At 38.3% G+C, this 17,580-nt stretch overlaps 1 protein-coding gene across 3 annotated transcripts in view; it reads left to right on the top strand.

The window, feature by feature from the left end:
• Positions 1-17,580, top strand: part of CMSS1 (cms1 ribosomal small subunit homolog) — a 383,527-nt gene that overhangs the window by 198,718 nt on the left and 167,229 nt on the right. The window contains exon 2 of one of the 3 annotated variants that reach the window (XM_060010538.1): positions 11,363-11,412. The exons of the other annotated variants lie outside the window; for them this stretch is intronic. The gene's annotated coding sequence lies outside the window, so the exon portion shown is untranslated. The remainder of the gene's footprint in view (positions 1-11,362; positions 11,413-17,580) is intronic. 3 annotated transcript variants of the gene reach the window in all.

Below are 17,580 nucleotides of genomic sequence, written 5' to 3' on the forward strand. Positions count from 1 at the left end.
AAAAAAAGGGAGGGCAATACCCAGCTCCACCTCCAGAGAGTTACTGACCTGCAGCAGGGCCCAGTCATCAGTATTTTTTGAAAGTACCCAAGTTGATTTTAATGTTTAACCAGGATTTGACCTACAGTTCAGGCCAGAAAACCTTACACTTAGCCTGGAATTTACTTCACGTGACTGCCTCCTTCTTATCCTTCAGGTCTCTACCTAAATGTCAGCTTTTCAGTGGGCCGTCCCCATTACCCTGTGGCTCAGAGCACTTACACCATAATCTGAAAATAACTTCTGTATTTATGGATTTTCTTGTTTATTATCTGTCTTCTTACTAGGTTAGGAACTTCATGAGATATTTATTGGCATCTACTATTAGAAGAGTCACAGCTCGCCTTCAGTAGATGTTTTAAGTTGCAGTGCCAAAGATTGCCTACCCTTACCACTTCTTTACAAGAGAAAAACGAAACGCCTTTTTATTCACTAAGTAATATACAGTAAGTCCCCTATATACGAACCTACAAGTTGCGAACTTTCAAAGTTGTGAACGTGCATCTGGTTCCAGCAAGAAACCAGAACGTTTGCCATCACTATCAGACGTGCGTGAAATTGCAGCTTGCCCTCGGTCTCCTATTGCTGGCGATCCTTTAGCTCTACCATCTCCCACCTCCTCTCCCTCCTCCAGTCAGTAACTCTTCTTGCCTGTTCACTTGATGCCAGCCCCTGTATGCCAGCTGTTATACTGTACTACTGTACTATAAGATTTAAATGTTTTCTTTACTTTTTGTGTTTGTCTATTTTTAATGTATTATTTGTGTGAAAAGTATTATAAACCTATTACAGTGCAGTACTTTATAGCCGACTGTGTTAGTTGGGTACCTAGGCTAACTTTGTTGGACTTATGAACAAATAGGACTTATGAATGCCTCTTGGAATGGAACGTGTTCTTATGTAGGGGACTTACTGTATCCTTGTGAAAAATTCAAGCAACACTGCTAAAAGTGAAACTTTTAACCCCCATTCTCCAGGAGTAACCGTTGTTTATAGTTTAGTGTTTATCATTTAAAGTATTTTACAGTATGTACACAGATAATATACAGGCTGAATAAAACAGAATTGAACACTTTCAAAAACGTATTACTCAGTAACTATGATGTATATAAACTTGCAGTTAAAGCTTGGAGTTGCCCTTTGGCAAGACACCTGTAAGGGTAACTTGACAATTTAGTGCAAACTACATTTTCGTAAAAAATCCTAGTTACTGAGTGATAAATTTCTGAAAGTGTTCAATTGCTTTTGAATCACCCTGTATTTTACACACACACACACATACACATACACACTTCCTGAAAATGGGTTCTTATTGTACCTACTATTAATGAAGATTATTTTACAAGTTAGTTCTCCCAAAATTGAGGCTTAGATTTAAATTGTTTTAAGGGATGATACGTTTGGTACTACCTTCTCACTTTATCACAGTTGAGCTCTTTGGAAACATACTAGTTCAGGGATCAGTGAACTATGCAGGCCAAAGCTAACCATTCACCTGTGTTTATAAATAACAAGCTATGCTCATTCATTTACCTATTGTCTATAGCTGCTTCTGTGCTGTAATGGTAGAGGTGAGCAATTGTGACAGAAAACATATAGCCCACAAAATCTAAAATATTTACTATCTGGTTCTTGGGGGGGAATGTTGGCTGACTTCTGCCCTAGTTGATCAGAAAGATTATACAATCAGTAAGCAATCAGAATAAACCACATGAGCCCAGTGTATAAAAATGTGTTGATGATGGGAGTTCCCTGGCCATCCAGTGGTTGAGACTTCTCCCTCCAATGCAGGGAGTGCAGTTTCGATCCCTGGTCGGGGAGCTGGGATGCCACATACCTTGGGGCCAGAGGACAAAGACGTAGGACGGAGGCAATGTTGTGACAAATTCAATAAAGACTTTAAAAATGGCCCACATCAAAAAAATCTTTAAAAAAAAATGTGTTGATTGTTCTGGGGTTTTACATTTCTAGCTAAAGAAAGAGTGGACTGTTACGTCTGTTTGCTTTTTTAGCAAGGAAATCTGCCAGAGCATTCGTGAGCGATAGGATAGGGAAGGAGTGGAGAGGCATGTTGCATCTAGCTGGGTCCCGTCTTCCTGTCGGGCAGGTCACATATTCTTCCTTTCTATTCTCTCCCTTACCAAGGGGAGCAGTACTTGTTACAGAGGTGGCCAGGGTTTTCAGAATACCTGTAGGATGGATCCTTTGAATTTAAACCAGTCTGCCCTGTCTCTGCAGCCAAGCTTCATAAATTATTTGGCTGAACAATTAAAGGGCTGTGCGCTTTGTTGAATGCTGCTCCAGGTCCAATGGGGTGACCCCCTGCCCCAGCCACTCAGCATGCAAGGTAAGGGACCCCTCACGGTGTCAGCTGTGAGGGAAGCTCTACAGGGCCTTTGGTTTTCATCTCCGCTGGACTTGCCTATTTTCCCCAATCCCAAGTTTTGTTGGAAATGCCCCTCTTTGGAGATTCGATCAAAAGTCTTGCAGTGATGAGTCTTTAAATGTTTGCATTGGCCAGCTTGGAAATGGTGCCATGACAGGTGGAAAGCATTATGGCAGGACAGGCTTACCAGGAGCCAGCCACCTCCTCTTTGCCTTGGATTGGTCTCTAATGAGTCTCTAATTGGTCTGTTTGGACTGGTGGTATGTGAACTCACAAACTGATAACTCTTGACTAAATCATGTACATACTGGCCCTGCATTTGGTTTCAAGTTAGGGTTACAACATCCATCTTAAATTTGAATTATTTGGAGGCTAGAGTACCCTTTTTGTACCCATTTTTCTTGTTTTGCATCCCTTGTGACTCTTCTTTATTGTTCAGTTCATTGCCTCTACAGAAAAATAGGTGTTAATGCATTATATCCCCTAACGAGTATTTGCTTTTATGCTTCTGTGATTTAGACTAGAGTGTCCCTATAACCTCAGTTATGAACATTCACATTTTCTAGAACCAACATTTCCTACCTGCCACTTTTTTCTGCTTTAACAAGATTTGTACATAGCTACACACTCTTTCAGTAATGCAGTGTGGGGATGGAGGTAGCCAAATATTTGAATGACCTGTATAGCTGAGAATAAATAAAGCTGACTTATACAACTAAATGTTTATCTGCCCATTGTATGGGTGTGATTGGCCTGAATTTTTAATGATGAAATTACAGAACTGGAAGGGACCTTGATGATCATCTACTTGTACAGATGTGGAAAGGGCCTATAGACCTGGAGTGACTTGTCCAAAATGATGAAGCCTAGTCCTTGAGGCATCAGACCAGATGGCATAACCTATAGTTATACATCCCCCCCATAAGACTTCCCCTTGGGGACTTCCCTGGTGGTCCAGTGGCTAAGGCTCCACACTCCCAATGCAGGGGGCCCAGGTTCGATCCCTGGTCAGGGAACTAGATCCCACATGCCGCATGTAAGAGCCCACATGCCACAACTAAGAGTTTGCATGCCACAACTAAGAAAAAAGTTCCCACATGCTGTGAGGAAGATCCCGAATGAGGCAACGAAGATCCCCTGTGCCGCAACTAAGACCCAGCACAGCCAAAAAAAATAAATATTAAAAAAAAAAAGACTTCCCCCTTAAAGCATGATTTAAACAAAAGGAAATGCCAGAAGCTTTAGTTTGGGTTCATATTGCTCTCTATGATGAGTATGTGTGTGTTCTAAGGCTCTGTCTGCTGTCTGCAAATCAGACATTCTTGCTAGGTTGCATCAGAGTCCAGGCGGCATGATTGATGAAGAAAGGGCAAAGGAGGAATGATGTAATGGCTCATGCAGCATTTACCTGTGAATTATCTCTAGCTGTGTACTGCTCCGTGTCTGTGTGACTCGTACTGAGGCACCGCCATCCTTGTTACTCAGCACTGTAGCCTTACACTTATCTCACCCTATGTTTCTCTCCTTTTCTTGCCAAATCTGATTAGAAGCACTTTTGTTTTGAGCCCATGTTTATGAAGCCATAAGTGGACTTTGTACCGATGACCATGTGGAGAAAATAAAAGAATGTTAGAATAGGAAAATTATTTATTGACTTGGTCAAATCACCTTGATATTTCTCTCAACTTGGTTCATTAAATACTGACACAGTACTTACTATGTGCACCATAATGTCGACTCTGATAGTTTTCTTCCTTACGTGGTTATTTTATTTTGTCTCTCAGTTTCAGTTCAACAAATTCACAGCAAACAAACCTATAGCAAGTGCCTACCTGTGTCAGTGACACATGCATACTTTACACTTTTTCTTGTAGACCTCAAAGCAGTTACTACTTGTACCCATTTTAGAGGTGAGGACACTGGTCCAGTTCACCTAACTAATATGTGGTGGAATTGGGATTGGAATCCTGGTCTCTTGGCACCAAGTACAGTACATTTTCCACTACATCACAAATGTCTTTGATTTATGTAATCAAAAAGTTTTTTGCAAGAAAAAAGTCCAGTTCTCTCTAGTTGATATTCATACTTGATTTAGTATCTGCCTCTGTTCTTTATCCTTGGGATACTATAAGTCAAGAGAATAGGCCTATGTATATTTATTGAAACAACCAGTCAGATTCTTTGGTGGAGTTGTATCATACAAACACTAAATTTGCATGAATTCAACTACACCTGCTCAGCAAATGAACATAAAAAGAGGAGAAATAATAATTTACATTGTGCAGACAAGTCTACTCAGGTTATAAGTTATAGTCAATGAGTCTATGTGCAGGACTGAACCTGAAATGTATATTGTTTTTTCTCAGTCCACGTCTGTTCCCATGTTGTCTCTCAGGGTGAGTATCTTGCCATGCTCAGTGTCCTGTTTTGTATAACCTGCACCTCAAATACAAGCCAACTATTCCAAAGACATAGTCATGTTTAGCAATGCAGGAAGAAAAACCTGCCTGGGTTGGGCCTACTGAGAGACAGTATGTTGGCTTCCAGCATGGGGCCTTCCTAGGGGATTTTCAAGGTAATTTTGACACAACTATTTTTTTTTCTTACATATTCTTTAAAAAACCTAAATCCCAAGTAAAATGCAACTCCTCTAGGTTGACATTGGCTTGTGTATAATTAGGCAGGGAATTTTTGTTTAGGTTGAACTGAAACTGTCTTGCGCTCAACAACATTGTACATATTGGTGGCTAAGCATATCTTTCATTTTCTGTGTGTTGTGCTAGGTTGGGAGGATTAATACCAAGCAGATCAGATGCTCACTATGTCCATAAGAGAATTGTGTTGTCAAGAGAATTGTGTTGTCGCTGACACCAAGGGAGGAGAATCAGTGGAAGGAAAAGTGTGATGGGGTCACTCAACAGATTGGTGGAGAGAGAGAGAGGACTAAGAAAACACTACTGAATTTAGCCACTGGTGACCTTTGAGAGAACTGTTGTGATCAAAACCATAAGGTCAGAAGCAAGATACAAGGAGTTAAACATCATCTAATATTAGGTCAGAGTAGTCAGCAGGATATCACAATTCCAAGAATGGCTCAACAGGAAGACAGGGCATGGGGTCACAGAATTCAGGTCTGAGGACCAGGGCTGGGTGACAGTAGTACCTTTTAAAAGGTAGGATTTGGAGGTTAAAAGCAGAAGTACATAGTGTCCTCAAGAAGAATTTTGGCTTCTGAGCTTATCTGAGAGTCCCCCTGTGGTGCTGGTGGGCAAGAGACAGCATCTGAGGAAGTAGAGGCAGGAAGTCATTGGTGTCTCTTGACAAACAGGTTCTCATAGCCTCGTACCCGTTGCAGATAGATTTCACACAATTGCTTTTCTAAGTAGTTAGGTTCCAATTTGCTTGCAGTTTGGGAAATCAAAGCTGGCTCTGCAAGGCTCTCATTGAGTTAGGGAAAAGAGTGCCAGAATGCAGCATACATAACTGGAGAGCCAGTAAAGGTTCAACTCTCATGAATAGAAAACCAACTCATTCATAATACCAAACCTCATCATATTCAAGGAAGTGAAGTTAAAACCAGGGCACCTCCCTTTCTTTCCTGTGTTTGTGTAGCTAATAGCACCTTGCATTGTTAAAAGTGAAATCTTGTTGATCATTTTCTTTCTCTCAGATTGCTCACTTTGTATTTTTGACTCACTATTCAGTGTGGACTACAGGAGAATGCTTGACTACTGCCCCTAAGAAATAAGCTCCCTTGGGAAAGTTGAAGCTGGGAGGCTGGGATGCCCCAATTAGGACACGGTCTCAGTGGGGCCCCTCTACCCCCACTGTATGTGTATAAGAATCCCCTTGGGTGCTTATTAAAAATGTAGATTCCAGGGCCTCACTCTGGACCAACCAAATATAAATCCATGATCAGATGTGGCACAAGAATATGCATATTAATAAGTGCACCTGAGGATTCTTATGAAGCCTAAAATTTAAGAACCACTGGTCTAGGAAATGTGTGTGTGGTATAATAAACCAAATTCTAGAAAAATAACATTTTAACAAACAGAATTCTCATTATGCTAAAGTTAAATTTTATTAATATAAAAATATGCCCAGGCATATTTGTTTTAATGAAAATTTATAAACCTCTTTGAAACTCCTAGGAGAAAAATTTTAATACAAAGTACATGCAAAATGTTAGCAGTAGTAATAAGTTAAACACACTTGGGTATGAGGAAAAGGAGGTTGTTATGAATTCAGAAAGGCTGTATGTTTTGTGAAATTTCTATCATTTCCCAGGAAGGGGAAGAGGTGAAAGGAGGGAAGAACACAGGGAGAAGCTTTCCTTAGCTTTGAAGATCCTAATTCTTTGTTCTTCTTGCCTCCAAAATGCAGCTGCTTCCTACTCACAGTCCTTTTTCCACAGGCCAGCTGTGTTCCATTCATTCCCACCTTCACCACTGCTTTTTCAACCCTGACACACCAGAACTAGAATGGAGAATAGTAGAAAAGAAAAAAGCAATTTGATACGAAATAGAATTGAAGTGTATAGAAAAGAGGGAAGCAAGTTTCCTAGTTTCTAAAAAGACCTAAAATCTTAAACCAGAAAGCCCTTAGACATAGCTCTTTTGGTAAAACCATTTGGTGTGGTTATAAACTGTGTGGGATGTAGGCATATTGAGGAAGTGCTAGGGGTAGGGGCAGTAAGAGAGGCTGCCTCCAATTCCACTGCCCCTATTGAGATAACCTCAGGAACTAACCCGAACTAATCTCTTCCTCAGCCCTCATCTGTTCTTTGACTCTTATTTAAATTTTGTTTTTGTTGTCTTTGATTGTTACCTTTGTATAACTCATTTCCCTAAATAATCTGTAAATTTCTTCAAGTTATGTACTTCCCTTGAGAACATTCATTGGCATATTTCTTTCCTCCTTCCCCATAATCATCAACACTACTACCCACAGATTGATCAATTTGAGTCCCTCCTTTCACCCCTTTTCAGGAGGTGATCATCTGTAATTTTCTGCTCTAAAGCCTCCTTAAAAAAAATATTTCTTCTACATAGTCATGGAATCCATCATTCAAATTCCAGACATTTTAGTTTTACCCTTTTAATTTTATATTATTAAAACTTAGCTTTGGAACGATGAGAATTCAGCTTGTTTATTTTATAACTTCTCTTCCCATAAGAAAATTCCAACTTGAGATTCACTCAGCCCTTAGCATAGTAACTCCTAGAATTTGCTCCTTAAGTGAAGAAATCAAAGCTAAGAACAAACGTTACTGACTCTGTTTTGAATCAGATAACCAAATTAATAATTGCAGCATGTCAGCCAAAGTAAGCAAGCATTCTTGATAGGTAGGAGCATGATGCATTGTCTTGAGCTGTTTGATTACTAAACCACTGCAAGCTCTTGAAATTGAGCTATCTTTTTTTTTTTTAATTTTTTTTTTAGCTGTATCGGGTCTTTGTTGTGGCACGTGGGATTTTTCGTTGCGGTGCATGGGCTCTTCGTTGCAGTGTGCGGGCTTCTCTCTAGTTGTGGCACGCAGGCTCATTAGTTGTGGCGTGTAAGCTTAGTTGCCCCATGACATGTGGGATCTTCGTTCCCTGACCAGGGATCGAACAAACATCCCCTGCATTGCAAGATGGATTCTTAACCACTGGACCACCAGGGAAGTCCCAAAATTGAGCTATGTCTAATGTGCATTGCAAGAAACAAACCAAAAAACAAATCTGTTTTTAAAGTATTTTTGTCTGCTCTTGTTTTATGTACCCTTTGTCCAGAATCTGAACATATTCATCTTCATAACTTTTTCAGTATTTACTGGCTTTCTTAGCACCTTAGCTAGTATTTTTCATATGAGGTTTTTACCATCTATGACCTATAATTTTCCCTGACTCGCTATGTTTCTTGTGTCCTTGACATTCATTAGGCTACTGTCAGCTCTCTGTAATATAAAGAAAAGAAGAAATCACCTGTTGTTTTCTGCTCTAAAGGCTTTATATTACTTCTCCTGTTTTTCTCTTCATGACCATGAGAGTCAATAAGTTGAGTCTCTCAGATATAGCCTTTTTATCTTTTGCTTACAGAGATCAAAATGTCTTATTGCCTGAAATTTTCGTTTGGCTAGAAGACCACATAGAGCAGAGTGCTGTGTCCACAAAAAAGTTTTTGCTGTGTTCACTGATCCATTTTGTATGAAATATCAAATTCTGAAAATTCATGCTTATACATCTCCCACCATAAAAAGATGGTGCAATGTGACAAACCAAATTATGAAGGATGCAAAAGTCCAGTCAGGAGAAACTGATAAGAGATCCATTATACAATGCGGAGAGGAGTTAGGGACAAAATATATTCTCATTTGGGTGGCTGAGGCCTAGAATTGGTCCAGAATGTATACAGATTTTGTTCTAGTTACAAGGCCAACCTCCAAAGTGCTTTAAATCAGACAGGTGCTTCACCGAGGGGAGCTAGAGTGTCGTACAGGCATAACGGACCTTGTTACTTTGACTGCCACTGTTATGACTTGTTATATAGGGCTGACAGGAATCATTGGGATAGATGTATTAGTTGTCTGGTGGCAACAGGAAGTTGGCAAGAGGTGGCCACTGGGGGAATAGTGGCAGATATAGGTTGATATCTGTTGGTGAGCAGATTCTCATGGCCTCCTACCTACTCGTTATTTACATACCATGGGTTTATTGCTTTTATAAGTAGTTAGGTTCTGATTTTCTTGCAATTTGGGAAACTGAGGCCTCCTTGGGACTTAGGGGTTAGAGTTGATTTTCCTAGCACAACCTTGCCATGGGACCTATATACAGGGCGTTGCCCTTCTCATCTGCTAAGTTAGCATAATATTTTCCACCTTCCTAATCTTTGTACTAACATAATTACAATAAATTGCTGCTGCTCTTGGAGATAATCTCTCTTCTCACATCTGGGTTTAAGTCTTTCAGTAAAGCTACTTAAGCAGTGGGGAGGAAAGAGCTTTTCCATAAAGTTAAGGTCTTTCCTGATAAAGGTAACTACTCCACCCCTCTTTCCCAGTTAGATCCCTTGCCAGCAATAGCATAGACTTGAGCTAGTGCCAAATGTTTTAATACTGTAAGGACTCACTTGATAAAGTCTGTGCATGGCAAAGGAAAAAACAGTCAAAGTTCCCAAACTAAAAATTTTCCAAGACTTCCGTATGAGATGCAGTTAGGGCACCCTTCATCTAATTGTTACTGTGTGTTTGCTGTAGTCATTGGTGCCCTGCAATTCTCATTCTCCACCTCTTCTAGAGATTATAAATTATAGAAAAAGCTAGCCATGTCAAAATGGATACTCTACAGAGAATTTGGTCTTTAACAAAAAGGCAAAGACAGGGAAAAACTGTGGGATTAATACTGTGATCATTTCAAATAATTACCAAGTAATTATTGGTCTATTAGTCAGCAGCATTCAGTGTATTACTTCATTGTTACGTTAATATTTTGCACGTGTTTGTTGGCTTTGTTTCCCTTATTGTTATAAAATCTAGATAGGAAAAGCATTATTGTCTTGCTCTGGCCCTTATATTTTGCATGAAGAACCGGCATAGAACAGAAAGTGCCAACATGAAATAGTTGTTGGATAACTGACTAGATGAAGCAAAATGATTTCATAGATCCCTGGATATAGGAGAGATTAATTAATGATCAGTACTTACAAAATACTCAGACAATTCAGAAACCTGGAACACCTACCTATAAATACAAGAAAGAGATCTTTTTCTCTGTTTGACTGACAGTGATTTCCAGATCTCATAGATAATAGTTTTAGCCTCAACATCCACCCCACCTTTACATAGTTGCTAATGAATAATAAAGTTGACTGGTTTATGGTAGACTCAAAAGAAAAATAAAAGATGTGTGGCCGTTAAATATTAGAATGTCCCTGAATGGGAATTCAGATTGGGTGCAGGTGACTGAATGTAGCAGGGCCTGTTTCAATTTGACCCCTCAAGATTTTGCCTCCTGTTTGAAGAAATTAATGGCTTTGAACCAAACCTGCAATATTACTTAATAATATAAGATTTATCTTCAGTTCATTTTATTTTCCTGTTGTCCTGAAACAAAATAATGGCTAATATAAATTCCGACATAATTTCTCTGAGGAAGTTTGAGATCACAGTAGTGGTAATAATAATGATAGCATTAAAAGCAGGAACAAGATTGCCTGCCCCTGTTAGCAGTGTGAGTAATCAAAGGCATTAATGGACCGTGAAAACTGGAGAGCTGGGGTGACCATGGGTCAGAGCTAACATACATAGGCAAGCACAGTATAGGGGAAACTTTCATCACCTCCACTACACTGAGGCTTTTCTCTTGATAGAGCAAGCTCTTAATTTCCCCTGGTTGTTAATCTGGCACCTTTCATGAACATCAGTGTTCACTTTGGAAAAAAAAAAGCAAAGAGCCAAAACATCTAAGTGTTAAGGGCGAAGGAAAATCAACAGAGGAAATTACAGTAGCACTTGATACAGTGGCACCTTTTTCTTTAGTCATATGAGGTGAAATTATTTGAAAGTTTGCAGCTTTGGGCAGTCTCTCTTTAAGACAGTAACCAGAGGTCTTGGGAGAGAAAGTAACATGCATATATGGCCACAGTTTAGCCATGGCCTTTATATGCATATGTGTCCACATTTTCAAAACTGGCCTCTTAAAATATATATGAGAGTCAAGTGATTTGAAAGTAGATACCACTTCCGTTCTTCATTGCCTTTGCTCCCTGTTTGCTATTTCCTTTCTAACATTAATTACCATTTCTGAAGAAATTAGTGTTTCCTGACCTGGTGTAGTTTGTTCGTTTTGGATAGTCCATCAATTTAAGATACCTGCCATGTCTTTTGAAATCTAGTCTATTGAGGGTTGAATATAATACTAAGTTCTCACTTTCTTCTAACACTCTTGTTTTTAGGTAAGTCGTCTGATTGGAGTGACATTTCATTTGATGGAGTTTTCCATTTGGTAAAGTATTATTACTATTTTTATCAAATGATATAAACTTTGGTTTTTCTGATTTCTCAGTTTGTATTTTCCCACAACATTGACCTCCAGAGTATGCTCTGTCTTGAAGACAAAAAATATGAGAGAGAGAGAGAGCCAGAGCCAGAGCCAGAGAGAGAGAGGGAGAGAGAGAGAAGGTCTAGGAAACAAGGGAAATGTCATATAAATAAATATATTTCTCTGTACAAAAAAAAAAAAAAACTATTGAAAGAAACCTACCTCTTTATTTCCATCAATTTTGCTTATTAGAACTTCAGGAAGTGGAAGAGTTTTTTTTGGTTTATGTTTTGTTTTGGTTTGAATTTTTGAATTTTATTTTATTTATTTTCTATAAAGCAGGTTCTTATTAGTTATCTATTTCATACATATTAGTGTATGTATGTCAATCCCAATCTCCCAATTCATCCCACCACCAACCATCCCGCCAATTCCCCCGCTTGGTGTCCATACGTTTGTTCTCTGCATCTGTGTCTCTATTTCTGCCCTGCAAACTGGTTCATTTGTACCATTTTTCTAGGTTCCACATATATGCGTTAATATACGATATTTGTTTTTCTCTTTCCGACGTACTTCACTCTATATGACAGTCTCTAGATCCATCCACGTCTCTGCATATGACCCAATTCCATTCCTTTTTATGGCTGAGTAATATTCCATTGTATATATGTACCACATCTTCTTTATCCATTCATCTGTCAGTGGGCATTTAGGTTGCTTCCATGCCCTGGCTATTGTAAATATTGCTGCAGTGAACATTAGAGTGCATGCGTCTTTTTATATTATGGTTTTCTCTGGGTATATGGCCAGTAGTGGGATTGCTGGGTCATATGGTAATTCTATTTTTAGTTTTTTAAGGAACCTCCATACTGTTCTCCATAGTGGTTGTATCAATTTACATTCCCACCAACAGTGCAAGAGGGTTCCCTTTTCCCCACACCTTCTCCAGCATTTATTGTTTGTAGATTTTCTGATGGTGCCCATTCTAACTGTGTGAGGTGATACCTCATTGTAGTTTTGATTTGCATTTCTCTAATAATTAGTGATGTTGAGCAGATTCTCATATGCTTCTTGGCCATCTGTATGTCTTCTTTGGAGAAATGTCTATTTAGGTCTTCTGCCTATTTTTTCATTGGGTTGTATGTTTTTTTAATATTGAGCTGCATGAGCTGTTTATATATTTTAGAGATTAATCCTTTGTCCGTTAATTCATTTGCAAATATTTTCTCCCATTCTGAGGGTTGTCTTTTCATCTTGTTTGTAGGATCCTTTGCTTTGCAAAAGGTTTTACGTTTCATTAGGTCCCATTTGTTTGTTTATGTTTTTAATTCCATTTCTCTAGGAGGTGGGTCAAAAGAATCTTGCTGTGCTTTATGTCCTAGACCATTCTGCCTATGTTTTCCTCTAAGAGTTTTATAGTATCTGGCCTTACATTTAGGTCTCTAATCCACTTTGAGTTTATTTTTGGGTATGGTGTTAGGGAGTGATCTAATCTCATACTTTTACATGTACCTGTCCAGTTTTCCCAGCACCACTTATTGAAGAGACTGTCTTTTCTCCATTGTATATCCTTGCCTCCTTTTTCATAGATTAGTTGACCATAGGTGTGTGGGTTTATCTCTGGGCTTTCTATCCTGTTCCATTGATCTATATTTCTGTTTTTGTGCCAGTACCATATTGTCTTGATTACTGTAGCTTTATAGTATAGTCTGAAGTCAGAGACCCTGATTCCTCTATCTCCGTTTTTTACCCTCAAGACCACTTTGGCTATTCGGGGTCTTCTGTGTCTCCATACAAATTTTAAGATTTTTTGTTCTACTTCTGTAAAAAAAATGCCACTGGTAATTTCATATGGATTGCATTGAATCTGTAGGTTGCTTTGGGTCATATAGTCATTTTCACAATATTGATTCTTCCAATCCAAGAACATGGTATATCTCTCCATCTGTTTGTGTCATCTTTGATTTCTTTCATCAATGTCTTATACTTTTCTGCATACAGGTCTTTTGTCTCCCTAGGTAGGTTTATTCCTAGATATTTTATTCTTTTTGTTGCAATGGTAAATGGGAGTGTTTCCTTCATTTCTCTCTCAGATTTCTCATCATTAGTGTATAGGAATGCAGGAGATTTCTGTGCATTAATTTTGTATCCTGCAACTTTACCAAATTCATTGATTAGCTCTAGTAGTTTTCTGGTGGCATCTTTAGAATTCTCTTTGTATAGTATCACGTCATCTGCAAATAGTGACAGTTTTGCTTCTTCTTTTCCAATTTGTATTCCTTTTATTTCTTTTTCTTCCCTGAGTGCCGTGGCTAGGACTTCCAAAACTATGTTAAGTAATAGTGGTGAGAGTGGACCTCCTTGTCTTGTTCCTGATCTTAGACGAAATGCTTTCAGTTTTTCACCATTGAGAATGATTTTTGCTGTGGGTTTGTCATATATGGCCTTTATTATGTTGAGGTAGGTTAGGTTCCCTCTATGACCACTTTCTGGAGAGTTTTTATCATAAATGGGTGTTGAATTTTGTCAAAAGCTTTTTCTGCATCTATTGAGATGATCATATGGTTTTTAATTCTTCAATTTGTTAATATGGTGTATCACATTGATTGATTTGCATATATTGAAGAATTCTTGCATCCATGGGATAAATCCCACTTGATTATGATATAAGATCCTTTTAATGTGTTGTTGGATTCTGTTTGCTAATATTTTGTTAAGGATTTTTGCATCCATATTCATCATTGATATTGGTCGGTAATTTTCGGTTTTTGTAGTATCTCTGTCTTGTTTCGGTATCAGGGTGATGGTGGCCTCATAGAATGAGTTTGGGAGTGTTCCTTCCTTTGCAGTTTTTTGGAAGAGTTTGAGAAGGATGGGTGTTAGCTCTTCCCTAAACGTTTGATAGAATTAACCTGTGAAGCCATGGTCCTGGGCTTTGTTTGTTGGAAGACTTTTAATCACAGTTTCAATTTCATTACTTGTGATTGGTCTGTTCTATTTTCTCTTTCTGCCTGGTTCAGTCTTGGAAGGTTATACCTTTCGAAGAATTTGTCTGTTTCTACCAGGTTGTCCATTTTATTGGCATAGAGTTGCTTGTAGTAGTCTCTTAGGATGCTTTGTATTTCTGCGGTGTCCGTTGCAAGTTCTCCTTTTTCATTTCTAATTTTATTGATTTGAGTCCTCTCCCTCTTTTTCTTGATGAGTCTGGCTAAAGGTTTATCAATCTTTTTTTATCTTTTTCTTGGTGAGTCTGGCTAAAGGTTTATCAATCTTGTTTATCTTCTCAAAGAACCAGCTTTTAGTTTTATTGACCTTTGCTATTTTCTTTGTTTCTATTTCATTTATTTCTTCTCTGATCTTTATGATTTATTTCCTTCTACTAACTTCAGGTTTTGTTTTTTCGTCTTTCTCTAGTCCCTTTAGGTTTAAGTTTAGGTTGTTTATTTGAGATTTTTCTTGTTTCTTGAGGTAGGCTTGTATTGCTATAAACTTGCCTCTTAGAACTGCTTTTGCTGCATCCCATAGGTTTTGGATCATTGTGTTTTCATTGTCATTTGTCTCTAGGTATTTTTTTATTTCTTCTTTGGTTTCTTCAGTGATCTCTTGGTTATTTAGTAATGTATTGTGTAGCCTCCATGTGTTTGTGATTTTTACAGTTTTTTCCCTGTAATTGATTTCTAATCTCATAGCATTGCAGTTGGAAAAGATGCTGGATATGATTTCAGTTTTCTTAAATTTACCGAGGCTTCATTTGTCACCCACGATGTGATCTATCCTGGAGTATGTTCTGTGAGCACTTGAGAAGAAAGTGTAATCTGCTGTTTTTGGATGGAATGTCCTATAAATATCAATTAAATCTATCTGCTCTATTGTATCATTTAAAGCTTGTGTTTCCTTATTAATTTTCTGTCTGGATGATCTGTCCATTGGTGTAGGTGAGGTTGTTAAAGTTCTCCACTATGATTGTGTTACTGTCAATTTCCTCGTTTATTGCTGTTAACAGTTGCCTTATGTATTGAGGTGCTCCTCTGTTGGGTTCATATATATTTATAATTGTTATATCTTCTTCTTGGATTGATCCCTTGATCATTATGTAGTGTCCTTCCTTGTCTCTTATAACATTCTTTATTTTAAAGTCTATTTTATCTGATATGAGTATTGCTACTCCAGCTTTCTTTCGTTTTCCATTTGCATGGAGTATCTTTTTCCATCCCCTCACTTTCAGTCTGTATGTGTCCTTAGGTCTGAAGTGTGTCTCTTCTAGACAGCATATATATGGGTCTTGTTTTTCCATCCATTCAGCAAGCCTGTGTCTTTTGGTTGGAGCATTTAATTCATTCACGTTTATGGTAATTATTGATATATATGTTACTATTGCCATTTTCTTAATTGTGATGGGTTTGTTTTTGTAGGTCCTTTTCTTCTCTTGTGTTTCTGTCTTAGAGAAGTTCCTTTAGCATTTGTTGTAGAGCTGGTCTGATGGTGCTGAGTTCTCTCAGCTTTTGCTTGTCTGTAAAGCTTTTGATTTCTCCATCGAATCTGAATGAGATCCTTGCTGGGTAGAGTAATCTTGGTTGTAGGTTCTTCCCTTTCATCACTTTAAATAAATCGTGCCACTCCCTTCTGGCTTGTAGAGTTTCTGTTGAGAAGTCAGCTGTTAACCTTATGGGAGTTCCCTTGTATGTTGTTTGTCATTTTCCCCTTGCTTCTTTCAATAATTTTTCTTTGTCTTTAATTTTTGTCAATTTGATTACTGTGTGTCTCAGCATGTTTCTCCTTGGGTTTATCCTGCCTGGGACTCTCTGTGCTTTCTGGACTTGGGTGGCTATTTCATTTCCTTTCCCATGTTAAGAAGTTTTCGACTATAATCTCTTCAAATATTTTCTCGGGTCCTTTCTCTCTCTCTTCTCCTTCAGGGACCTGTATAATGCAAATGTTGTTGCATTTAATGTTGTCCCAGAGGTCTCTTAGGCTGTCTTCATTTCTTTTCATTCTTTTTTCTTTATTCTGTTCCACGGCAGTGAGTTCCACCATTCTGTCTTCCAGGTCACTTATCCATTCTTCTGCCTCAGTTATTCTGCCATTGATTCCTTCTAGTGTATTTTTAATTTCAGTTATTGTATTGTTCATCTCTGTTTGTTTTTTCTTTAGTTCTTCTAGGTGTTTGTTCTTTAATTCTTCTAGGTCTTTGTTAAACATTTCTTGCATCTTCTCGATCTTTGCCTCCATTCTTTTCCCAAGGGCCTAGATCATGTTCACTATTATTATTTGGAATTCTTTTTCTGGAAGGTTGCCTATCTCCACTTCATTTAGTTGTTTTTCTGAGGTTTTATCTTGTTCCTTCATCTGGTACATAGTCCTCTGCCTTTTCATTTTGTCTGTCTTTCTGTGAATGTGGTTTTCCTTCCACAGGCTGCAGAATTGTAGTTCTTCTTGCTTCTGCTGTCTGCCCTCTGGTAGGGAAGAGTTATTATATTTAGTTGTATTTAGAAAGGATTGGGCTTACTTCAAAAACTCCAACCAAGTTTAGAGCAGTGGCTTCCTGATGTATTTGGTGAAAATCTGATATTCCTCAAAATGTTGATGGACAATACATCTTGAGAAAAGAGTTCTGTATCATCAGAGAGCTTTTCTTTTGGATCAGTGTTTTCAGTCTTCAGAATTTGTTCATTGTAAAAGATAGTTTTTAAATAGAAGAAACAAAATATATAAATTTAGAAGTATAAAGCCAGGAGTCTGTGGCGCAGAGATGGTACCAGAGCTTATAGTCCATAATAATAGAAGATTGAAGCCTCCAAAAGTGAGCATAATGATAGGGACAGAGGGGCACGTCATAATATCAAATGACTTCTCCTTGATGTTCTGGATCTTTTCACTCATAAGATGGATGTCTGTATTTGGTACACCTTCTGCAAAGGTAGGTGGGTCATGAATCCTAGCAGTTCTTTTTCCCTTGGGGGAAGGTTTTTCTTTCTGTAGAACTAGGTACATGTTGATCTATTGAGTAACAAACAACCAGAGCCTAAAAACCCCATTCCCAGCATTATGACTTTCCCAGTGCTTCTTGACTGGGAATTTTTTGTATGTTTTCTTCTAAAGATTAACTTGATAAAAAGATAGAACTTTAAATAC

This window comes from Delphinus delphis, chromosome 4, assembly GCF_949987515.2.
Source record: "Delphinus delphis chromosome 4, mDelDel1.2, whole genome shotgun sequence".
In the NCBI taxonomy this organism is placed as follows: Eukaryota; Metazoa; Chordata; class Mammalia; order Artiodactyla; family Delphinidae; genus Delphinus; species Delphinus delphis.